The following is a 26604-nucleotide window of genomic DNA, read 5'->3' as shown; positions in this document are numbered from 1 at the left end:
TTTGAAATGGTGGAGGAGGCCGCTCTTGATGGGCAGTTTTGGACAAGTGTGAGGCAGGTATTGGATTTCACCAAGCCAATTTATCACATGATTCGGTTTGCACATACAGACAAACCAGTGATTGGCGAGGTGTATGAGCAAATGGATACCATGTTGGGGGAAATAAAAGACATTGTTCATAATAGAGATCCCAACTTGTACAAACTGATTCATGATTGTGTGTGTGAACGGTGGAATAGGCTTAACCTTCCACTACATTGCTTGGCGTATATCCTTACGCCAAAATACTACTCTACATCTTGGTTGGGCCAACTTGCAGCAGGGGGTGGGGTTAGGACCAAACCCCATTTAGATCAAGAGGTAACTAAAGGATATTTGGTAGCATTAGAAAAGTTGGTACCTAACAGGGAGGAATGTGCAGCTGTGCGCCTTGAAATAGGCAGATACTTCAGTGGCACTGGTTTGTATGGTAACTTCCATGCAATGGACGACAAAGATAAATTTGAATCTCTCACATGGTGGGAAACATATGGCGGCCAGTGACTTTTGCCAAAATTGGCAAAAAAAGTTCTTTCACAAGTTGTAAATTCTTCTTCTGCAGAGAGGTGTTGGAGCACCTACAGTTATATACATAATGTGAAAAGAAACAGACTCAATGAAAACCGAGCAAAAAGCTTGGTTTATGTGCACTACAACTTGAGGTTGTTGAGTCATTACTGTGATCAGGCTAATGAGGATCCCACATATAAAATTTGGGACAATCATCCAGAGGATGACAATTTGGAGGATGGCATTGTACATATTGAAGAACTAGAAGAGGAACTTGTAAGGGATGAAAATGAAGCAGCAGCCATGCCACCTCCACCCCCACCTCCACCATCCAGTAGCAGTGCTCGAGGTCCGAGTCTTGTTCCTTTGCTGTCGCCACCTCCATCTACACCCTCGCGTGGAGGTTCTAGTTCTGGTCGTCGGTTTGTGCGGGAGACTCCTAGAAGACCACCACGACCTGCTTATACTCCTGGAGACTCTCGTGGCAAGGGCCACATGTAGATTTACAGTTTACTTGTCTTTTTTAGTTTCTATTAGACTTTAGTTTTCATAACTGTTGAGTTTTGAGTCCTTGACTCTTGACTCTTGACTCTTTCATATCATAATGATATTTTTTGTAAACATTATATCACTGTGACAATGAAAATTTGAAGTTTGAAGTTGGGCCTTGGCAATTATAACTCATTGGTAATGATTGTGAATTATGAATATGATGCTTTGTGAAAGACTAAAGTTGTTTCATTTCATCTCATTATTCATGTTTTGTTTTATAAATTTTTAACATTTCATATCATGTTAACAGTTAGAAGTTAGGACTTAGAAATATCTTTGATATTACTTCTTGTAATGGTTAAACTTAGCTTACAAGTACAACTTTGGTGATCAATGATGATAAATGTTATTGAATTTTCAATTCTGAAAGCTTGAAGTTGAAACTTTAATATTGAATTTGATGAATCATGATTTATAAGACTCAATATGTTGCAGTTGTAATATGTATTTTACTAACTTGTGGACATGGTTGATGACGATTATAATTTCTAGATGATTGATGTGATATGGTTCAATGATCAATCTATGTTTTTTTATGTTTTTTATGTCTAATTCATCATTCTACATGTTTTTGTTGACATATATGTATCAAAAATTAAAAAATATAAAAAATATATATATTTTTAAAAAATCGCTCCTGGATTCGCTCCCAAACCGGGAGCTTCTGAAAATGGTCGCTCCCGCTCCCGTTTTCGCTCCCGCTCCCCGCTCCCGCTCCCAAGTAACATGGGTTGAAACGCACAGACACCCATCGAGTTAGTGATTCTATGAGTCAATGTGGTTGTGTCGGTAGCAGGGGAATTGCGCTGCAGCAGGAAGTTAGGAGTTGAGACAAAGCTGTGAGCTGGGAAAAAGGTCAGTGGAGGCGGAGTTGGCGGCTCAGGGTAGTAGAGGTTCGAGCAACCATAGTGAGTGGTGGCTAGTGGTTGATAGCTGCCCAATCACCAACAACATTGGCTATAACAATGCGCAGTGATTGCGAAAGTTAGGGCCAAGGTAGTGTAATGTTGTCAGGGTGATGGAGAAGGCAAACATGCCAATAAGAGATGACAACTTCTCTGCAGGTGCGAGTTAAGTAGACCAGAGGTGATAACATGTAGTCAAAGGCAGATTGGGGTAGTGGCAAGGGAACCCGCATGAAGAGAAAGCTGCCAGAGAAAACAAGTGGGTTGTAGGAGGTGCAGAGAGATCGTGGATTGATCCACTGCGCGGGCATAGGTGGAAGTCGATTGCAAATATTGTGGGCGTAGACACAAAGGAAAAGATGCTGGTGACGGAGTGGTGACAATACAAAGTGTAATTGGGATTCAAGAAACATGCTAGAGGCGTGGTCAGGGCCCACAAGAGTTTTGCTAGTGTGATTGGCAAAGGTCAACTCTTAGAAGGAGAGAGGGAGACCATACCAGTCAGGGTATTAAAACTAGAACTTTTTTCAAAGGTTTTTTTGATTTCAAGATGGCGTTAACCAGTCTAAGGTTTGAGGACAAGTTGGATGGCACTTACAACTTTAGTCCAGGGAAGGAGAAGATAATGTTGGCTTTCAAGGAGAGCAACCTATGGTAGTTTGTAAACACCTAAGTTACAACTTGGGCAACCCATGACTTGAAAGATGTGAAGGCCATACATATCATAATGGATGGGGTGTAGGATCACTTGATCTGCCACATATTAGGGAAGAATAGGGCCCATGAAATGTGGACTGAATGACAATCCAAATCCAAAAATGGTGTCGATGGAGAAGCTTAGGATCACAAAGATGAGTGAATTAGACATCGTGGCATCATACCTTACTAGGATTCAACATGTTTGAGATGAGCTTGGAGTGGGTTCTCAAAACCTTGGGCTACCTTTGTGATAGGTGTTCTAGCATGAGAAAAGCTACAAGATTGGAACAAACTGTGGGATGACTTCACTTAAAAGGAGATCTGGTAGAAATCATTATCTAGAGGACAACAAAGGAGTGAGGATAGGATAATCTTGCTCTTGCAAGCAATGAGGAGCAAAGGTTCAAGCAGTAGGGTTGAGGAGTCAACTTCACAACCCAAGCAAAAGAAGAAGTTGATTAAGGTCATTTTTTTTTCCTATCATAAGATGGGACACTATGCTTCATAGTGTTTGGAGAGGAAGACGGGTGGAAAGGGTACGCAACCAACTGTAGCTATGTCGACAATAGCTCAGGAAGAGTTTACCAAGAAGTTTGAAATTGAGTTCACTTATTTCCTTACCTTAGAAAGCTTACAAGTGGGTTTGTGGCTACTAGATAGTGGAGCCACAAGGCATATGATATGGGTAGGTGAGCGAGCTGTTTGACAATTTGACCGAGTGGGACTCAAAACTGCATGTAGAATTTGGAGTTGATTCCGGGCATGCAATGAAGGGGGTTGGAACAAATATTCTAGCTTGACTAAGGAGGCAGGTTAGAGGTGAAAGGTGCGCTATGTGTTCTAGAACTCAGGTGGAGTTTGCTCTCAGTCTCTATGATGAAGAAGAAGGGGTTCTGTGTAGCATTCAAGGATGGGGAGGTACTAATGGGATCTAAGGGATCTAGCTTTGATGAGGGACATGTCATTGGAGTTAGAGAGAGCAACCTATATAGGCTAAAGTGCTAGCCTATTTGAGTGATGGCACGAAGTGTAGCAATGAGAGAGGACAAGAAGTGAGAAGCTCCGAAAGTTGATCAACTCATAGAGAGTCAGCCTTTAGGTTTAGGAGGGGAGGAATAGTTGACATATTCCTCCCAATTTGTGAAGAAGGTCTATTGGTATGAGATGTCGTTGTAGAATGTTCAAGAGCAAGAGGCTTCTAAGAACTAGGCCAAGGGGAGCAAGACTTTGAGGATGTTGCTAGACTAGGTGGTAGAAAAGGCTTATAGTTCAAAGGGAGTAGCCATGGCAACAGATGCAGTTCCAGGTGGTAGAAGAACCTCCATTGCTAAGATGGAGTGTTGATGATTCTAGCTTGGGCAGGTACTTCTACACAGCCCTAAGTGTCTAGTTGTGCAGAAGTCACCCACAAATCTTCTTAGGACACTTACTTTAGTGTGAGAAAGTTGCATTTGTAACTTAGCCTAAGTTCTTAGGAAAAACACATAATTATTATGTTGGCTTATTGAGCTAAAGTAAACTTTGGAAAAGTAAATTAATTACTTTAGGATTGTGTTTTAATTTCAACCCTTGATCTCAAGTATTATCGGTCATCAATCACTTTGGAGATTAGGTTTAGGGATTTAGCTCAACGAAAATTCATAAAAGAAAGGCTAAGGATAGGGAGAAGACACATCATACAATAACACAAGATTAAGAGAAGCATCTTAGTGAGGAGTGTGATACTCTATTGTGCTGGGTTCGAGGGAGTGTAGAAGGAGAGCTTGGAGATTTAGATCAACCGAGGGGATCGAGCATTGATCTAGGGCTTGATTTGCTGGATTAGATCCAAGGCATTTTGTAATCTGTAATCTTTCTCAGTTGGGCCATTTTCCTAGGATGAGAGCCGAAGTAAGTTATGAAAGTTAATGAAGAAATGTGATTGGGTAGAATTTGTTGTGTCATCATGATTGAGATTGGTATGTTTTGCTTCTGTTGCATTTACTGTATTAATGAACCTAACTGTGCAATTAATGACTAGATCTGTAATTTGCTAGGAATTAAGTGCTGAGTGCTAGGATTGCAAGAATTATAATGTGGTGTAGGGATTGTCAGACTTCAAGGTTGAGAAGAAAGGAGCGTGCAAGGGATGTGCACTCCACAAGCATGTGAAGGTTGCTTTCCTAGTAGCAAGCAATGGTCAAGAGAGATTCTTGACCTAACCCACTCAGATGTATGTGGACCCTTGTCTTTGAATTCTTTATTAGTAACATTTCCTATGTCTTGTTTATTAATAATTCCTCTAGTAAATCTTGGATTTAATGAATGAAGACAAAGGACAATGTCGTTGAAAAGTTTCAAGAGTTTAATGCTCTTGTAAAAATCAGATAGGAAAGAAGATTAAGGTATTAAAGTCTGACAATGGAGGGGAGTATACTTCTAAGGAGTTTGACACTGTTTGTAAGGAAGCATGAATCAAGGAGGAGCTAATAGTGCCCTACATCCTCAACAAAATGGGGTTGTAGAGAGAGTACAAATCCATCATAGAGAGAGTATTTATGATCAAAATCATGATCTAGAAATAATATCATTAACTACCTTGTATTTGTCATCTTGGATGTGTCCGTCCATTAGAGCACAAACAAATTTGTTCCTGGAATATTCCTCCAATAGGTGAGACTTCCAACCTTCTATGAGCTCCATGATAGAATACGATCCTGGTTTTCTAGAGAGTGCATCAGCCACAATATTCTTCTTCCCTTTTATGTATTCAATATCAAAATCATAAGCCTGGACCTTGCTTACTCACAATTGTTGTCGTTCTTTCAGGTCCTTTTTTTCCAAGAAATAGTGCAAATTGTTGTGGTCTTTCTTCACTACGAAGTTGTTTCCCACCAAGTATTGCATGAATTTTGCTAAGGCATGCATGATAGCCAACATTACCTTCTCATAGATGGAGTAAAGTCTCTCTGTGTCCTGAAGTTTACTTTCAAATGCAATTGGTTGACCTTTCTGCATTAACACAACTCCTATTCCTTCCCCTAATGGATCACATTGTAACACAAAGGGTTGGCTGAAGTTGGGAAGTGTTAGTACTAGACATGAGCTCATTACTTCCTTGAGCTTATTGAATGTCTAGTCCGATTCCTCTGTCCACCTAAATGCTCTTTTCTTGGTCAAATTTGTTATTGGTGCACTTAGTTGAGAGAAGCCTTTGAATCGCCAGTAATAGCTACAAATTCCGAAAAATCCTTGCAACTCGGTGAAATTCATTGGTGTTGGCCTGTCCAGTGTTGCCTACATCTTTTCTTGATGTACTTGCACCTCTCTTGCACTAATCATGTGTCCCAAATAGAGAATCTCCCTCATCCCAAATTTGCATTTTGATGCACTGGAATAGTGTGATTGTTGTTGCATTATGCCCGAAATTTCATCCAAGTGCCCCAATAGTTCCTCCCATGTTTTGCTATATATGAGAAGGTCGTCAAAAAATACTAGTAAGAATTTCCTCAACTGGTTGTTGAAGATGCTATTCATGCAAGATTGGAATGTGGTGGGAGCATTGGTTAGACCAAATGGCATGACCAAAAACTCAAAGTGTCCATAGTGGCATCAGAATGTTGTCATCGACACATCTTGCTCTTGAACTTGTATTTGATGATATCCTGAACTTAGGTTGATCTTTGAAAAGTAAATTGCTCCATGTAATTCATCCAGTAACTCATCAATCTTGGGAATAGGATACCTGTTCTTGATGGTCCTTTTGTTGATTCCCTAGTAGTCAATACATATCCTCCATGTTCCATCCTTCTTTTTAACCAGAACCACTGACAAGGCGAACAGACTTGAGCTGAGGCTTGTTGTCCACATACTTGCACACCTAGGAATGTGGGAAAAATCCTCAACCCCACAAGGTGTGTTCTTTGTGGTAATGCTCAGAAAAGGGGTTGTCACCTATTCCCAACTCTTTCCCTTTAAGCTCTCTCCTAGCTAAGCTAAGGGGGGTGGTCCCTAAGGAAGATTCTAAAGGATAACTTGTTAGAGATATCAAGTTCTAGGAGATGGTTAGCAAGGCATTCACCATTCAATATAACTTGAAATGAAATTAGAGATTGTTTAGCAAGTATAAACGTTTATGAGCATATAATATAGATCCAATAAAATTAACAAGATATCCTGCAAGATATCCTGAACTTAGGTTGATCTTTGAAAAGTAAATTGCTCCATGTAATTCATCCAGTAACTCATCAATCTTGGGAATAGGATACCTGTTCTTGATGGTCCTTTTGTTGATTCCCTAGTAGTCAATACATATCCTCCATGTTCCATCCTTCTTTTTAACCAGAACCACTGACAAGGCGAACAGACTTGAGCTGAGGCTTGTTGTCCACATACTTGCACACCTAGGAAAGTGGGAAAATCCTCAACCCCACAAGGTGTGTTCTTTGTGGTAATGCTCAGAGAAGGGGTTGTCACCTATTCCCAACTCTTTCCCTTTAAGCTCTCTCCTAGCTAAGCTAAGGGGGGTGGTCCCTAAGGAAGATTCTAAAGGATAACTGGTTAGAGATATCAAGTTCTAGGAGATGGTTAGCAAGGCATTCATCATTCAATATAACTTGAAATGAAATTAGAGATTGTTTAGCAAGTATAAACGTTTATGAGCATATAATATAGATCCAATAAAATTAACAAGATATCCTGCAAGACAAATTGTAAGAAACTTCTTCTTTTCTCCTTTCTCTTATTCTTATTTCCTTCTCCTTTCTCCCCTTTCCCTTCCCCAATGCCTTTAAATATAGCTTGCAAGAAATATATGCTCAAAGCAAAATCACAATACTTGCAATGAAATATGATTCTCAAGGTACTAGAATGGGAACGCTGCAAGATAAGCGTTAGTGAATCAAGATGAAAGATTATATACAACCTTGATTATGAGCAACAAAATGAAAGTAAAGCTTGCAAAATAATCAAACCTGTACTTAAAGAGAGATTACTCAAAACATGATATAACATAAATGGACCTCACATGACAATTAACATGATCAAGAAAATAAAGTAGACAAGTACAAGTATAATGCTTGCCAGTGAATAAGATGCTCACAACCCAACTTGTACAATAGCTAATTGCGTGCAAAATGAACAAGGTTGTATGTGAGTGTGTAAAAGAAAGAGTGGTCTTGGTAATTTTTAATTAAATGCCTAATCTAAGGTCTGGCTTCCCCTCTATTCCTTCAACTTGGTAAGGACTAGTAGGTGGTTGCAAGAAGGCTAGGATGAGGTAGCAATGGCTTCATTAACGATACCCACCTGGGACTTCAAACAACCCTCATGCGTTCGTTCCTACAAGGGACCTAGCCACACAAGAGAACTGTGAGGTCTTGCATTTGTACCTTTCATCCAAACTCAAATCTAGGGAGATTGAATGACAGTTGAGGAAGTTTGTCTTGAATATCTATCAACCAAGGTAATGCTTAGAGGTAAATTTTAGAGATACTAAGAATGAAATTTAGATGCTAAGTTAATACAATTGCTTCAAATGAGATTGACAATTAAAGTGAGATGATTCAAATGTGAAATATCTTGAGAATATCAATAGAGAAATACCATTCCAATTTAATGAATAAATTGAGCACAGATTATGATATCGATGTGAAATTGGCTTTATGCTAATGATCAATGAAGCAAGCGAAAATTACTCAATGAAGCAAATTTTGAATTAGATCAAGAAACTGGTTAATTCAATGAAAATGCGAAGTAGATAAGGTGAATGATAAGTGATTAAAACTACTTGCAAAATGAAAATTAGAGATTAGATCTAGAAATTAGATGATGCAATGAGCAAGAAAATACATTGATCTAAGAAATGAAAAACGAACAAGTTAGTCATTGTTACCCACCATTTTGTGGATAGTATCCCTATGAGATTTTTTTTTCTCCAAGATGGTCCTTAGTCGGCAGCTAGCAGCCATCAATTAGCTGATTGTGCCATTTCTCCACCACGTGGGCTAGCCATTTGGTCCCTCGCCCATCTACCATGATCGTATGTTTGAAGGTGGGCCTCTCGAATCTAAATGTATGCTTTGTCATTTTGAAATTGAGTATTGTAGTTTGCTTATCATGGACACTTTTGGGTATGGATTAATGGGGGGATTCGACGGAAAGAATGGGCTAAATCTGTGCTTTTGTCCCCTAGACACCTTTTAGGCATTAACCTTGGATTCTAGTCCATGGGATCTCTTTTATTGACCATTTGGTTCCAGGGATGGTATTTCACGACAAACTTCATTTTGGTTGTGTGGTCCCGCTCCCTTATCTGCTCGTATTATCCTCTTTCCATTCATTATTACCACATCCATCATTTCTTTCACTTGGGTCCACATTCCTCCATCGGGTCCACATAGGGTCAGCTCGCCCCTTCCCCTTGCCCACACCTTGGGTCATGGCCTGGAATGAAGCCCAGAGGTTGATGCAGTTGAAAAGAAAGTTAAAAGCATATATGGCCACATTCAACAGGAAAAGTACCACAAAATGCAAAAGATGGCCGGGACAAAAACATTTAGCACGTGGGCAAAAGCCAATACATGAGCTCTACCCCATCATCATGGCCATCACCCTGGTTCCTACAGGTTCTATGAGCCTTCTTCATCATATAGGAACCCATGATTGTCCCAACCCCTAGTGGGCGATGAACTGCCCCACCTTAAAAGGGGGAATTCACTGCTATATCTTATACATCATGCTCTAACCCCTTGAGCCCCGAGCAGTTAATCAAAGAAAATCATAAAAAGGCAAAAGGCATATAAAGAAGGGTGGAAAAATCAAGGCCGGGGCACCTCATGTACTATGATTGCTCCCTCCTGCACATTATAAACCCAAGTGTGGGATTCCCTCTTATTAGCTGCCCTTGTACCCCAACATGTGCCCCAGGGCTGCCCCTTCTCATCCCCTACTTCATCCACCTACCTGTCACATGCCACCACCTTTTGACGGATGTACCTTGACTATATTATCCCCTTTAGAGGTAGAAACCACCTAATAGGATAGTTGGTTAACTCCGTTAGGAGTTTAGGAGACATTGGCACTTCTCGAAGCCCATTATGGAAGGGCAGGCCATTATTAAGTCCCCACCTGTGGTCCATGATTAGGTAAGCTCATTTACTTGATTTCTCTAATGACTTATTGTATTGGGAGTCTAGGGGACGCATTGGATCTTATGCAAGATTCAAGATGGTTTCCATTTGGGTTTGGTCTCCCTGTACAGGGTCCTAATCCTCCAGAGGGCTACATTGGCACATATAGGGTGAGCGTTGAGAGCCATGGGCCTCCACAACAACAAATTGCACTTCATGGATCTCCACATCAATTCAGAGATTGCTTGTGGTTCACTTATTGGACGAGGACGATGCCCCTGATCCATCATGCCCATCTGGCCTCAGATCTACACCATACACTTGGGAGATGATCCAGGATTTGTACGATGATGTGGCATCACCTACATTATCATCCAAGCCCTTTCGGGCAACCTACAGGCATCTTCGATTTGTTTGGAGACACATGAGGACACTTGTGTGCCCCACATGTCATTTGGAGCACCATAGGTTATTACAAGGGGCCAACCCCTTGTCTACTGCTTTTGATGGTCCTATTCTTCATTGTGGCACCCATGGACCTCATTAGGCCTCTTAAAGGGCCCTACGACATGCATAGATTATCATTTGGTCTCTTGAGAGGCTTACTTTTTCATTTATGAGCTAGTTTGATGGGCTTGTCATCAAAAGTTGTATTATTAGCACATTATTTTATTTTTGGGGCTTATGTAGGCCAAGGAGGCTAATTTGAACTCCTAAGTTGTGTATAAATAGGAATGAGATGAGTTCATTTCTCATCATCACTTTGGTTTGGATCTCTTATCTCTCTTGAGATTTTCGCACTTTTTCTAAGGATGAATTGGAGCTTTATGGATGAGTTTTGATGTATGGATATTGGTCTATCTTCTCTTGGAGCCTCTTTATTGTCAATTGTGAATGGCTGGATATACTCTGTTACATGTAAGTATGTGCTTTTGATGTTATTCTTGTTTACTTTTGTCATATATGTTGGACTGGGATTGTTCTAGGGCTAATCGCTGCATGTATTTACTGCTTAATATTGTAGAATTTGTCTGTATTATAGCATTTCCTTCACTGTATGGGCCATGTAATGGGAGCAAAATCTCCTAGGGGTAAAATTTGACCTTGACAAGCCATTTTTCTTGCACATCGAAGTATAAAAGCTGCAAGGTTGCTTCTTCTTGACCAGAAGACAAACGAAGTGATCTTGGGCCTCCTTGACTGGGAACCAAGAAATCCTACTCTTACTCAACATAAACTCCATTCTTCCAAAGATTAAGGCACTTATCTACCAAGGGTGGTCACTAAATCCACATTTTCTCACATTCTTCAGGGACTAGCCACATTGGGGTGACTAACGCATCAATTTCCTGACAAGCTAGCCATAAAAAAAATCCGATCTCCTAGGGTCTTCTGCGTTGGCCTTTCCTATAGACCTCCTTCAATTTTGAAGCCATTCTGATGGTGGAGTTGGAAGAAAAGTCAAGCCCTAGCTTCGGGATCAAAACTTGCCTTGCCAACCCCATGGCTAGTACCTCATAGGGTCAAAACAACATCTTTGAGTGAAAATACTTTCTTTGGTCCTTTGCCCACCTTTTCTAGGGTAAGAATATCAGTGGTTGCTTCATACTTTCCTCATACCCTAAACTGGGTCCACTTGGTCCCTTGTTGTCCCGCTCCTTCAAAAGACCATTCTTCAAGAACCATTCGGGATACCAATTCTAACAAGGATTTTAGGGATTGGGGAACTCCTTCACAAGCCTATTCCCATAAACCTAACCCTCAAAATCCTCTCTTCCTTTCCCTAGAAACACATAGTACCTTGCTTAGAAAGCAAGCAAGCTCTATCCTTCAAACTTTTCTAGGAAAGGGTTTGGGTCACTCATATCCATTGACTTATCATTCATTAGTGACTCCATACATATCGAGTCTCCTCCCATCGGTGAAAGTCTGTAAATAGAAGGGAGCCTTCGCTGAGGTGACAACGGGCTAAGTCTCCATTTGTTACCCTTGGCCTAGCATTTGCACTTTAGGGATCCTTCTTAGTTCCTTTGCTAGTTTGAGCGTTAAGAATTTGGCGCCTTTGCTGGTGAAACGAAACATGTGTTTTGTTTTCCCCATACAACATATTGACATATCATTATTGGCGACTCCATTGGAAGAACAAAGCCCTAGTTCTTTATTGAATGTCAAAGTCAATGCTTGTAGGGTGAAGCAAGCATTTGTGAAAGCAATTTCATTCACCCTGGCGACTCCCATGTCATTAAGGACCCAACAACATGTTGACCACATATATTCCCCCCATAGATATGATAGGGACCCCAAGATATACTTCATCGAAATCAATTAAGAATATGCCAACCACGTGGTAAGGTTCGTAAGGTACCTTTCAAAGCAAATGTAACTCAACCTTGTGACCAAATGGAATTGTTTGTCCTATCCATTGCTCCAAATATCGATTGGCTTGAGTCATGTAAACCTAAAAGCATTGCTTCTCTTCCAATGTTAACTACACAATTCTTATTGGATGAGGGGCCGAGTTTCCAATCTCATGAAGACATATCCCAAATGTTAGATATGGCCCTTTGAGAGGAGGAAGTTATTGAATATGGTTTTATGCTTGAGGAAGTGCCCCTTATTGATGCATACTATAATGGTGGTGCCAAAGGAGAGACTCATGAATTGGAAATCATGTCCTCTAAGGATAATGAGGAAGATCTCAATCCCAAGAGCCCTCAGACATTGCAAGAAGGGATGATGGAATATGAAAAGTCTTGCAAGAAACTGATGGCCACATATAACTTCCAAGAGATTTCCCCCCACTATTGTGAGCAATCGGAAAGGCTCCTTAACACGAAGAGTGAATATAAAGAGAGTCCTATTGATGACCTTCTTCTTGAAGCATTTGATCAAAATCATGTAGTAAATACCTTGGAGATCATTCTTCAGGAGCAAAAGAAGGAGGAAAAGTCCTTCATATCTAAAGAAGAAAATGAATGGCATCCTAATCGACACCAAATATATAGTGAAGAATGGGAGGATTCTGAGGAAGGTCATGATAATCAAATAAAGGAAGAATCTACGAATTACTTTTGGTCTGTCGATTGGGGAATTGGGTATGGTTACAGAAATGAAGACCCCATGGTTCCTCAAGTCCATAAGAATGAGCTCATGGAAGAAGAAAATGCTCTGCCCCTTCTAAATAACAATGTTGGCCCTTATGAAGCCCTTCCTAGTGATTGGAAAGGTCTCTTCTTTATGTTCCAAGATGATTCAATCAAAGAAGAGCCTTCCAAAATTGTGGGAAATTTTGATGACTCTAATATAGAAGAAATTGAGGAAGATGCTTCCTTAGGCCATGCCACTGATAAAGGGTTTTTCTTCATGTTTGAGCATTCCTCCCCTTGTTATGCCCCTGCCCTGGAAATAGATGTTTGTGATGATCTTCATTCCCCTAGTCTTGATGAAGGGCTGCTTTCCCCTATGAAGAACCAGGAATCATGGTTTTTCCCCAAATACAATGACAAGTCCACTTCTTGTTTTCCCAATGACCAAAATAACATCATCCTAAATGTGTTTGAGACATTCAATCCTTCTTACCTAGAGGGTGATGGGTTTGAGATAGCTCTTCATCAAAGATTCATGTACTTGATCATTGACATTTATATCTCCTGGTTAGATGACCAAATTCAATCTTCTCGGATGATGTCTTTCCCTTCTTCTAAGGTTCCTTTCTATATAATATGGTTCTCATGTTTTCCCACCTCTCGCCCCCATAACTCCTTGCATCATTTTTCCCATTTATATTGTCGAATCCATTGCAAAAGTAATCATGGAAGCATGCATTCTTATGTTGATCAATTGACATGTTGGTTGCATTGGGTCTATGATTATACCTAGCACTCGACATTGTATCACATGCATGGTGGAGTAGGATGCATTGCATGTTGATGTTTGCATTAGAAATAACATCATATGATATTTCTCATGGTAGATTAGCTGCATTTAGATTAAAATTTGCATATTTTATTTTTCTGTTGATTTTATGGCCTAACATACTATAGCATGTGCGATCATGAGATGCCACGAAAGCATGCTGCCCCATGTTTTTCCACTTATTATGTGTGCAGATGACAAGTTTATGGTAACCAAGAGATTGTTGGAGTTCTCGTGACCTATCGTTTGAGTAGCTTCGTGTTATGAATATAATTCATAAGAAGTAAAATAAATAAAATAAATGTAAATAGTAAATAATCAAATATTGATTAGAGTAAATAGTTATTAAGTTAAGTGAAAAGGCATGTCTAAAAGACATGCCTAGTCACAAAAGGACACCTGCTTAGGTATATATATGCAGGTCCTCATTGTAACATTCATCACTTATACATTTATATATATACTAAATTATTGTTATTAAATACCTAGTGTATTTTAGTCTCCAACTATCAGTGTTCTTGCTTCAGTACCAGTGTTTATGTTTCAGTGGTATCGGAGCCATGACGCACAATATAATCATGCAGGTCTTTGAACGTTGTTCGCCGCACAATGTGCCATTACGTTCACGTCCTGTTTGCATTGAGCAATTTAGTAAAATTCAAGAAGAATTTCAGCGTTTAGAAAAATCATATGCAAAAATCAAAGCATGTCGAAAGGAAATTGATAATAAGGAAAATGATCAAGATAATGATCTAGATGAAAATAATGTCGAAGAAGATAAGTTGCATAATGAAGGTCCGGATGTTGATAAATCTAACTCAGATGAGAATGGAAGGCCTCCAAACATACTTGTTGAGAAAAACAACAACGGTAATTCTTCACTACCAACCTCTGTAGAAATCATTCATAAGGGTGGTAAATCTAGCAGAACGAGTTGGGAAACTCGACCCTTGATAGAGATTTTTAATCTTGGATCTCCTATCAATGAAGACGAGAAGCAAACATTTCCTTTCTACCAAGATCATAATATCGATGTGGTCGACTTAGTAGAAGGTGTAGAGTTGGGAAGCCTTCATGACTATCCTTTACCTAAATGGACGGGAAAAGCAGAGACAAAGCAAGCAAACGAAGGCGGAGTGAAAGCATGGCACCAGCCAGCAATGACCAAACAAACACTACAAGATACACCAAGGCAGCCAAAGCTTAAAGATGGTGTTTTGGAAACCAAAGCTCCAATTCAGGGAATACCCAAAGTTTATAAGTTTTGTTGCTTCATGAATACAAATGTGCATCTATTCATTTTTGAATATATTGTGATGGATGACCACGGCGAAAAAGGGCCAAGACAGCAGAGAAGCAGGAGCACGCAGGGTGGAAGAGGGTCAGATTTCTCCACCCCCTCACCGTCCAACAATAGTGTGTCAGCCTCATCTCCTCCTCATCATAGCCTTTCAACATATTTGGATAACAATAGCGTAATCCTTTCCAACGAACAATTACTGGATCAGTTTGATAATAATCTGGGCGAATTTCTTCGCGAGACAGAAGATATTCTTCGTCGGCTGCCAATATTAAATGAAGTATTGCCTCTTGATCAGGAGACATATAACGAATTTGAAAGCACAACAACACCATCGGCTGAAAGAACAGGGACTATAGAGGAGCATGGTGATCATAATGAGATACAAGAAATTGGTGTTTCTTGTCGGTCTCAAGAAGAACCAACAAATCATCCTTGTACACAGATTACTGAGTAGTCAATAACCGAAATGATTGATAGCGTTGAAAAAACTCGACGATATTTAGAGAAGGTAGAGAGAAGGGGGACGAGCCGAGATGGACGGAGGGTTGGAACACACAGCGGTCACGCCCCTTCGACCAATCAACCGTCACGTCAGATCGAGTCACCCATCGTGCCACCATGAGCCGCCAATCGAGCCAACGTTCCGCCAATCTAGCCGACGCTCAAGTCACCCATCGTGCCACAGGTCAAGGGACCCACCCGTGTATAGTTTATATTGTAGCAACTCACGATGGGCAACAGGGCACTTCAATTTAAAAAAACAAATTCTAAGTGACAGATATCAGTTACGCTATTATATAAATTCGTTAGTGAGAAATGGACTTAAGCGCGTAAATGATCTACGCGCCCCCAGTTTTGGTGTTGCTGTTCGGCCCGTTCCTTTTTCCTTTCGACAAACCATCTTCCAGGTACTCCTTCGTCGACATCCTGTCTTCCGGCAAACCATGAACATCTGCGTCAAGTACTCTTCCGGCAAGCCATGAACCTTGACACTGTGCAGCCTGTTTCGACCATAAACGATGTTGCGATGGAAAAAAACGCCAGCTGTTAGTCACTTTTATGTTGCTGCAAGTCAACAGGTAGGGCGCACTCAAAATGGTGTGATTGCCCAGCTAAATAATGTTATATATATATATAATTATGATTTAATTAAAAAAACCAGTTAAAAAAAATTATTATTAAAAAAAAATATAGAGTTATTTAAAAAAAATTGAGTTATAAAAAAATAAAATAAAATAAAAAATATTAGTGTTAAAAAAAATAAAAAATTCCAAGGGAATGTTACTGATGAGCTACATGATGAAACGATGCCCAGATTATGTACACCAAGACGACAGACACTAAGTGAAGAAAATCGACAGCATTAAAGCTTTGAGGATAATGCTTCCGAAGGAAGGGGCTATGTTATGAATATAATTCATAACAAGTAAAATAAATAAAATAAATGTAAATAGTAAATAATCAAATATTGATTAGAGTAAATAGTTATTAAGTGAAAAGGCATGTCTAAAAGACATGCCCGGTCACGAAAGAACACTTGCTGAGGTATATATATGCGGGTCCTCATTGTAACATTCATCACTTATACATTTATATATATATTAAATTATTATTATTAAATACCTCTTGTGTATTTTTACATTCAAGTCTCTAGCTATCAGTTTTCTTGCTTCAGTACCAGTTTTTATGCTTCAATGTTTTTCCACTTATTATATGTGCAGGTGACAAGTCTATGGTAACCAAGAGATTGCTGGAGTTCTCGTGACCTCCCGTTCGAGTAGCTTCGCCCACTTCTTCAAGAGATCACGTCCAAGTTGGAGCCAAATGTTACCCACCATTTTGTGGGTAATATCCCTAGGAGAATTTTTTTTCTCCAAGATGCTCCTCAACCGACAGCTAACAACCCCTTGCAGCCATCAACTAGCTGATTGTGCCATTTCTCCGCCACCTGAGCCAACCATGTGATCCCTCGCCCATCTTGCCATGATCGTATGTTTGAAGGTGGGCCTCCCGAATCTAAAGGTATGCCTTGTCATTTTGAAATTGATTTTTGTAGTTTGCTTACCATGGACACTTTTGGTTATGGATTAATGGGGGGATTCGACGGAAAGAATGGGCTAAGTCTGTGCTTCTAGCCCCTAGATCCCTTTTAGGCATTAACCTTAGATTCTAGTCCCATGGGATCTCTTGTACCGACCATTTGGTTCCAGGGATGGTATTTCACGAGAATCCTTGATTTTGGTTGCGTGGTCCCTCTCCCTTATCTGCTCATGTTACCCTCTTTCCATTCATTATTACCCCATCCATCATTTCTCCCCACTGGGTCTACATTCCTCCATTGGGTCCACATAGGGTTAGCTCGCCCCTTTCCCTTGCCCACCCCTTAGGTCATGGCCTGGAATGAAGCCCGAAGGTTAATGTAGTTGAAAAGAAAGTTAAAAGCATATATGGCTACATTCAACAGGAAAAGTACCACAAATTGCAAAAGATGGCCTAGACAAAAACATTTAGCACGTGGGCAAAAGCTAATATATGTGCTCTACCCCACCATCATGGCCATCACCCTGGTTCCTACAGGTTATATGAGCCTTCTTCATCATACATGAACCCATGATTGCCCCAACCCTTGGTGGGCGATGAATTGCCCCACCTTAAAAGGGGGAATTCACTGTTATATCTTATACATCATGCTCTAACCCCTTGGGCCCCAAGCTGTTAATCAAAGAAAATCATAAAAAGGTAAAAAGCATATAAAGAAGGGTGGAAAAATTAAGGCCACGACACCTCATGTACCACGATTTCTCCCTCCTACATATTATAAACCCAAGTGTGGGCTTCCCTCTTATTAGCTGCCCTTGTACCCCAGCATGTGACCCAGGGCTGCCCCTTCTCATCCCCTACTTCATCCACCTACCTGTCACATGCCAACACCTTTTGACGGATGTACCTTGACTATATTATCCCCTTTAGAGGTAGAAACCACCTAATAGGATAGTTGGTTAACCCCATTAGGAGTTTTGGAGACATTGGCACATCACGAAGCCCATTATGGAAGGGCAGGTCATTATGAAGTGCCCACCTGTGGTCCATGATTAGGTAAGCTCATTTACTTGATTTCTCTAATGACTTGTTGTACTGGGAGGCTAGCAGACGCATTGAATCTTATGCAGGATTGTAGATGGTTTTCATTTGGGTTTGGTCTCCCTATATGGGGTCCTAATCCTCTAGAGGGGTAGATTGGCACATATAGGGTGAGCTTTGAGAGCCATGGCCCTCCACAACAGCAGATAACACTTCATGGATCCCCACAACGATTCAAAGTTTCCTCGTGGTTCACTTATTGGACGAGGAGGATGCCCCTGATCCATCATGCCCAGTGGGCCCCAAGTCTACACCATACACTTGGAAGATGATCCAGGACTTGTACGATGATGTGGCATCACCTACATTATCATCCTAGCCCTTCCAGGCAACCTACAGGCATCTTCAATTTGTTTGGAGACTCATGAAGACACTTGTGTGCTCCACATGTCATTTGGAGCACCATAGGTTATTACAAGGGGCCAACCCCTTGTCCACTGCTTTTGAGGGTCCTATTCTTCATTGTGGCACCCATGGACCTCATTAGGCCTCTTAGAGGGCCCTACGACATTCAGAGATTATTGTTTGACCTCTTGAGAGGCTTACTTTTTCATTTATGAGCTAGTTTGGTGGGTTTGTCATCAAAAGTTTGTATTAATAGCACATTATTTTCTTTTTGGGGCTTATGTAGGCCAAGGAAGCTAATCGAACTCCTAAGTTGTGTACAAATAGGAGTGAGATGAGTTCATTTCTGATCATCACTTTGGTTTGGATCTCTTATTTCTCTTGAGATTTTCACACTTTTTCTAAGGATGAATTGGAGCTTTATGGATGTGTTTTGATGTATGGATATTGGTCCATCTTCTCTTGGAGCTTCTTTATTGTCAATTGTGAATGGCTTGATATACTCCATTACATGTAAGTACGTGCTTTTGATGTTATTCTTGTTTACTTTTGTCATATATGTTGGATTGAGGATTTCTCTGTTTTAGGGCTAATTGTTGCATGCATTTACTGCTTAATATTGTAGAATTTGCCTCTATTATAGCATTTCCTTCAATGTATGGGCCATGTAATGGGAGAGAAATCTCCTAGGGGTAAAATTTGACCTTGACAAGCCATTTCTCTTGCACATGGAAGTATAAACGCTGCAAGGTTGCTTCTTCTTGACCAGAAGGCAAACGAAGTGATCTTGGGGCCTCCTTGACTGGGAACCTAAGTTGCATGAAACGGGGAAACAGGTACGAGTTTCCGAAACGGGCACGGTTATGAAATGTGACCCCCCCAAATTTTGGAAACGGGGAAACGCGAATATATATATATATATATATATATTAGTATTTCGGATATTTAAGAAATGTTATGTGCAATCATAAAGCATACATGATACATTATAATTTATTACATTTAAAGTTTAAACATTATGATTAAATTTACATCACATTTACTCATGAATGATCACATAATGAAAATAACAATATCGGAATATCCAAAATCAACCTTTATTATATATCCAAATCTCAAAATCAACATTTATTATATATATGAAGCTGTAAGTACAATAAAGACTATAAGGCTGCAAGAACTATAAAGACAAAAGACTAATCCTCATCATCATAATCGTCCTAAAAAATAGAAGCAGAAGCATGCTCAATAGTGGATGGTGGTGCTGAAGAAGATGATGGGCCAATTCCACTTCCAGGTTGGACTTCAATATTCAGGGCAGCAAGAGAGAGATCCAAATCAGGACTTTTTGCATCCACATCCCATTCTTTAGAAGGATCACTGTTGTATTCTAGACCCCTATGAGATGCAAGGCGAAGGTTGGAGTGCACATAAACAAGATCCTCTGCTTTTTGTGAGCCCAACCTATTGCGCTTCACAGAATGAATAAAACCATGGGTGTTCCAATTCCTTTCTGCTGATGAAGATCTTGCCACTTGTGAAAGAATACGAATGGCAAGGTTTTGCAAATGTACACCATTTGCTCCATGACAACTGGATTCATGGTGCTTCTCTCCTCCAAAGATGATATATCTGCATAATCATCTATTCCTACAACAAAACTGGCAATTTCTTCCTTTACCTCCCTGTGTATATGAGCAGGAAACATTCTCATAAGGGCTTTTTTCACCCCATTAGCCACCTCTCTATCCTTATGGGGTGCCTTTCTCTTCCCATTGCTTTGAGCAATAAGCTCTTCATCATAAAATTTGGGGTTCAAGGCATGTGCTAAAGTGTGCAATGGAGTGTTGAAATTGTTCCACCTATCAACAATGATTTTCTTAACTAAATCAGCAAAATGATCATCAACAAACAAAAGTTGTGGAGACTCTTGTGAAATGATTTCCATAGTTTTCTCAACTATGGAATGCATGCCGTCATATACCTCTCCTAAGAAAGGTTGGTCAGTGTCAGCATTCCGAAGAAGCTCAAATGCAGTGGTTCTGAACTTTAGCAAGAAATCTATCTTGCTTCACCAATCTTCATCAAGGCACAGTCTATGCACCATATATCCCCGCCCTGAATCTGTGTCTCCACTCAATCCAAAGTTGACTCACCACCATAGAAACTAATGCATGTTTAACCTCAACAAGGCGGCACAACATCAGGAAGTTTGAGGCATATCTTGTCTCAACAACTTTTAGCAACTCCAATTTGGAGTACTCTCGAAATATTCACTGAGATTGGTGGCGGTTGGTGATGAATATAACAATCTCCCTTGCTTCCCTTGTGATTTCCTTTATCCATGAGACTTTGTTGTCGATTTCCTCTAAAGATCAGATTCAGATTATGGACAATGCATGGTGTCCAAAAGATGTGGTCATACCTCCCCTCAATAATTAAATCTATAGCTTTGCAAACTGGTGCATTATTCGTGATAACTTGCACCACCTTGTTATTATTTGTTATAATAACATCAACAATGAACTGTGCATCTTTTACCTCTCCTGAGCAGTCTTCCGCCTTGACAAACATTGCTCTTTTGGGGGAAGTGGCAATGATATTTATCAATGGTCTGCACCTTGTATTTGTCCATCTATTTAAGACTATGGTATCCCCAGAGCTACTCCAGGAAGAACGAATTGGTAATAAAATATCCTCCACAAGCTCCTTCTCATTTTTGAGAAGCTGAGTTCTGACTTTCTCATAGTTGGGCCCCTTGTACCCTTGAGGAGCTTTGTTAATTGCCCTTATCATATCTTGCCAGTAAGGAGAGGGAACAACATTGAATGGGATACCACATGCATAAATGCACCTAGCCACTCTGGAATCAGTTTCTTCTCTCGCTTGCACATTCACCAATTTAGCAATTCTGCCATCCTAAACTGAAGGGGATGCCCCTCTGGTATTTTTGGGTGCTGGTTGTTCATGTTGTTGAGTGGCACTGGCTCTCCTCTTTCTTGCTTCAACTACAATCCTTGGCTCAATATTAGATGGAACTTGAGGAGTAGCTTGACTAAGCTCATCATGCCTTCTCTTAATAACATCCGCCTCATCTTGCTGTCTTTGATATGCCCTCCTTGCCAATGGGTATGCTGTTTTTGTGCAACCTACAATCCCTTGTCCTCCTCCATGCAAAAGATGTGCCTTCACTCTTGGGTAGGAGCCCTTGTACGAATTATTGCAAAGATTACATCGCCATTCCCATGAGCCACCACCTCCACATTTTTTAAGCTTCTGAACATGCTTCCAAAGAGGATAATATTCAGCCCTTGGGTTGGCCCTGGGGCTTGAACTTGTAGCTGCACTTTGGTTGGAAGCCATTGTTGCAAAAAAAAAAAAAAAACAAATCTGTAAAGAAAAAACGTTTTTCATATTTTTGGCAGCATAAACCCTCGAAAAATTGAAGAAATAGTATGAAAAAACTAAGAAATTGAATGTTGCTTACCCAAATTAATTTTTTGTAGCTGAAGCTACCCCAAAATGGTAGAAAAGACAAGAGAAATATCGCTGTAGCCGATCCAAAAGCCAAGAATGTCGTAGCTGGAAACTCTGCACTCCAAATCTGCTGCTGAAATCTCTCTCTTGCTGCTGAAATTGCTCACTGTTGAAAATGCCCTAGCTGAAACCATTGCTCTCTTCCTCTCTTCTCCTTTGCTAAAATCGCCAGTCTCCAAGAGAAATGACTTGCTCAATTGTGTGATGAGAGAATGAGGTGAGGGTCACTTTTATAACTTGAGAGGGGCATCTAGAAGCAGCTAGAAGTTACTTTAGTCGCCCAATAAAAAATTAGAACATAAAAAATAAAAAAAAATACAAGAAAAAGTCAAGTTAGAAGAGGAAACTCCGCCGTACGGCCTGGAAACGCGTTTCCGGTCGTACTGGCCACGTTTCCTCAGCAAGAAACGAGCTAGTATGGCCAGAAATGCGTTTCCAGGCCATATAGTATGAGTTTCCTCGTTTCCGGCTGGAAACAGACCTTTCTCCAATGTTTCCTGCAACTTAGCTGGGAACCAAGAAATCCTACTCTTACTCAACATAGACTCCATGCTCCCAAAGATTAAGGCATTGATCTACCAAGGGTGGTCACTAAAATCCACATTTTCTCACATTCTTCCGGGACTAGCCACATTGGGGTGACTAGGGCATCAATTTCCCGACAAGCTAGCCATAAAAAAAATTATCTCCTAGGGTCTCCTGCGCTGGCCTTTCCTCTAGCCCTCCTCCAATTTTGAAGCCATTCTGACGGTGGAGTTGGAAGAAAAGTCAAGCCCTAGCTTCAAGATCAAAACTTTGCCTTGTCATTACCAAGGCTAGTACCTCATAGGGTCAAAACAACATATTTGAGTGAAAATACTTTCTTTGATCCTTTCCCCACCTTGTCTAGGGTAAGAATATCATTGGTTGCTTCATACTTTCCTCATACCCTAGACCGGGTCCACTTGGCCCTGTGTGGTCCCGCTCCTTCAAAAGACCATTCTTCAAGAACCATCCAGGATACCAATTCTAACAAGGATTTAAGGTATTGGGGAACTCCTTCACAAGCCTATTCAAAACCTAACCCTCAAAATCCTCTCTTCCTTTCCCTAGAAACACGTAGTACCTTGCTTAGAAAGCAAGCAAGCTCTACCCTTCAAACTTTTCTGGGAAAGGGTTTGGGTCACTCATACTCATTGGCTTATCATTCATTAGTGACTCCATACATATCGGGTCTCCTCCAATTGGTGAAAGTCTGTAAATAGAAGGGAGCCTTAGTTGAGGTGACAGTGGGCTAAGTCTCCATTTGTTGCCCTTGGCCTAGCATTTTCCCTTTATGGATCCCCCTTAGGTTCCTTTCTAGTTTGAGCGGTAACAGTGACCACCATCCAAGAGATCCTCCTCCCAAACGAGGAGATGAGATACCAAGGGGAAAAACCCCATGCTCCCTCAAGAAAAAAAATTCTTTTATTATATTTACAAGTAAAACCCTCTTATAGAGAAGTGAGGGTTTTTTTAAGATCTAGATGATGATTTACAAGATGGAGCTTCAAGGAGCCAAAATACCCTCTCCCCAAAAATAAGAAAATTATTTACAATGATTTAATTTTAGCATGTATGTTTCGACAGGCAGTAACATATTGGTGTTAAGAACTTTTGGAATCCTATGTGCATTGTCTAAAGAGCCCAACGTTTTGGGTGAACACTTCACCCATCTTCAGCGGCAGGAAGCAATCTGATGAGAGGAAGAGTGCTTGACCAGATTATATAGATAATGGAGAAAAGAATTAGCCGTTAGAGATTTGACTAAACCACATAATTGAAAGATTTAATTTTATATAATTCCTTAATAAAGTCCAATCCAACGGAAATCTAAATAAATGAAAGGATTGAGGTAAAGCAATTAAACTTAAAAATTATCTTTGATTGGTCAAAAAGTTAACTGAAATTTATAATTAAATATTATATATTGATTAAAAGACTAATTAAAAATAAATTAAATTGAAATGAAATGAATAAATTACTTTGAAGAGATTATAAATTTTATTATTAATTGGTCAAAAATTCTAAAAAGGGAAAACCCAAGACAAAGAGGACACCTCTGCTCTTGGGCAAGCAAGAAAGGGAAAACCCTTTAGATAAGCTCTAAATAACTAGATTATTCAGTAAAAGCACATAAATGAGCAAATAGATCTTGATTTAGAATATGAAATATCTCAGATCTATCTCTGGGTAGAACTTCCTTCTCAAACCATTAGATCAGATCTTTGAGGAAAATAACTATATGGGTCCTTGCTCCCTTTGCTTGCTTGAGAGTGAGTTCGTTCAACCAAAAACTTACCCCTCACTCGAGATTTGTTTCACAATTATACCTGAAAAGAAGAAGGAGAACACCACATAGAATAAACCCCAAAGTCTTTTTATTATATCATGAGAAAGTAGATTACAAACTTTGGCAGAGCCGCTAGCCTAGAAATTTGTCTAAGCATGGTTACAAATGAAAGAGAAAAGCCTCTCTTAAATAGAAAAATCTAAGTAGATCGCAATGAGAGAGATCTCTCCAAGTGGCAAGTGGCAATCCCAATGCAAAAATGTCTTGATCCCATGAGGTAACGTCTGGATCTCTCCAAAAAAATTCATAGCCCTTGATTTCCCTTGCGCAGATCTTGATGGAGGATAGCCATTTGCATTGGTGGAGTGGCATTTAATTGTTGGAGTGGTAGAGGCTCTTTAAAAATATTCTCCATATTTTTCCTCAAAAAAATCTCATTGAAATCAACCAACTTGGACCATCTCAAAAAACTCAATTTTGCTGGGACAGTAGCTTTTCTCTTGGACTATCAAATTTTTTCTTGGTGGTTTTCTTGCTTGATTTGTTGAGTCCTATCACTTTTTGACTTGACTTTAATTTTTGGGAAAGTCCACTTCATTTTTTTTTTATCATTTTCCACTTGGAGAGATTTTTTTTATATTTTTCTCTCATTTTATTTTCTGGCTAATTATTTGGGAGTTTTTGCCAAAAATTAGAAAAAATGGGTTTTGAGGGGTAAATACATATTTTTCCACCCTCGAAGTGTGTGTAAATAGAAAATTGAGGTGTAGAGGTCTAATTGTTAGTACTCGCAACTCGTACAACTGCTATAGACAACACTTATTACATTTAAATCAAAATTTATATAAAAATCCCATCTAGCGGGGAATTTTTAACAATTAAAATTTGACACTTACACTCTACCAAATTCCACAAAACTTTAGAGTTGATCCAGTATGATAATATACATCGACTCTAGACACTAGGACTCATCTAAGACTCTACCATCAAGCCACACTCTAGCTTTGGGGTATATTTGGGAGAAAGACTTCACTGATTACAAGTGTTGAAAACCACAAATAATGAGCTAAAGAAAAAAAACTCCCTAGAGTGAACTCACTTGCTAGTAAAGTCCTAAGCTACCTAGGCCTTTTACATGACTCTTTTTCGTCATACTAAAATCATTTTTACAATTTACCCATGGTGCTGCGGAATCTGAACAACAGAATGATGATCTGTAATTCTGAAAGAATTTGATGCTTGCTGGAATGCTTCAAGTGTACTTTGATCATGGAGTCTGTGACATGTCTTCAAGTGCAACTTTAGTGGTTAAAATCTGGTTCCAAGTGGGGATGCATATTTTCATGAAAGCATGCGAGAATCCAGAATATGCATTCATGTCAAACAAGTACATAAGTAGCATCCATTCAAATATATATCCAGAAATCACCTTATAAAATCAAATGCTGAAATAGAAACACTACTCTAACATAATGAAGTAAAAACTATTCTAATAACATGAAATAGAAACTAATCTAAGTACTGCAATGACATGTTGAAACTGAAATCTAATCTAAATGAGTAGGGTTCGAAATACAATACAAAGGATGCCCATGGCATAATATGCATTCAGTGAAGTCCATTTTGAGAACCTGCCTACTCACAAGCAAATCCATGGGTTCTTTCTTTGATGTGCCCTGTCTAATTCTGATAATCTTGGGACACTTACTCATCCCAATGCTATGCTGTACATGGCCATCAGATCCATAAAGCTTCTTCCTTTTCCTTTTCCGATTTGACTTGTTGAGGCTTGACACTGTTTGACACTGGCGATTTATTTTTTATACCTTTTTTCTTTTCTTCTTGGTAGGCTGTAATGGTGATGATGGTGCAACTACTGTCAACCCTTCTGTCTTCTCGTGAAAATGTTATGATGGAATACTTGAAATACCCAAGCTTTCTGTGATATGTCCAACCTCTTCATTCTGAATCTGTTCTATCAAGGCTGATGGAAAATTCGTCAACACCGCATCACTCTCTGGATCGTATGACCCACAAATAAGTTCATTGTTGGGTTTCCTTGGATCCTCAACATGATATCTTCGTTCTAACTCACGATCAAGCCAGACAAATGTATTATCTGACATGGGGATGGTGGCATACAATAGATCCATCTGAAGGCTACCACCTAATTCTGATGCCCACTTTCATGATAAGAGCATGCCCCATGCATTAGGCACATCTATTACAAATATATCC

The 26604-nt window shown here is 39.8% G+C and overlaps 1 protein-coding gene across 1 annotated transcript in view; it reads left to right on the top strand.

Annotated features, from left to right (window-relative positions):
• LOC149163072 (uncharacterized) overlaps positions 1–26604 on the top strand; it is a 299415-nt gene that overhangs the window by 34776 nt on the left and 238035 nt on the right. The window lies entirely within an intron of this gene.

The sequence above is a fragment of the Pinus tabuliformis genome, chromosome 5_2 (assembly GCF_031772625.1).
Source record: "Pinus tabuliformis cultivar Carrire ecotype Pingquan chromosome 5_2, CPIR1, whole genome shotgun sequence".
Lineage (NCBI taxonomy): Eukaryota > Viridiplantae > Streptophyta > Pinopsida > Pinales > Pinaceae > Pinus > Pinus tabuliformis.
Note: the sequence above shows the minus strand (reverse complement) of the source record. Positions and strands in the feature narration are given on the sequence as shown.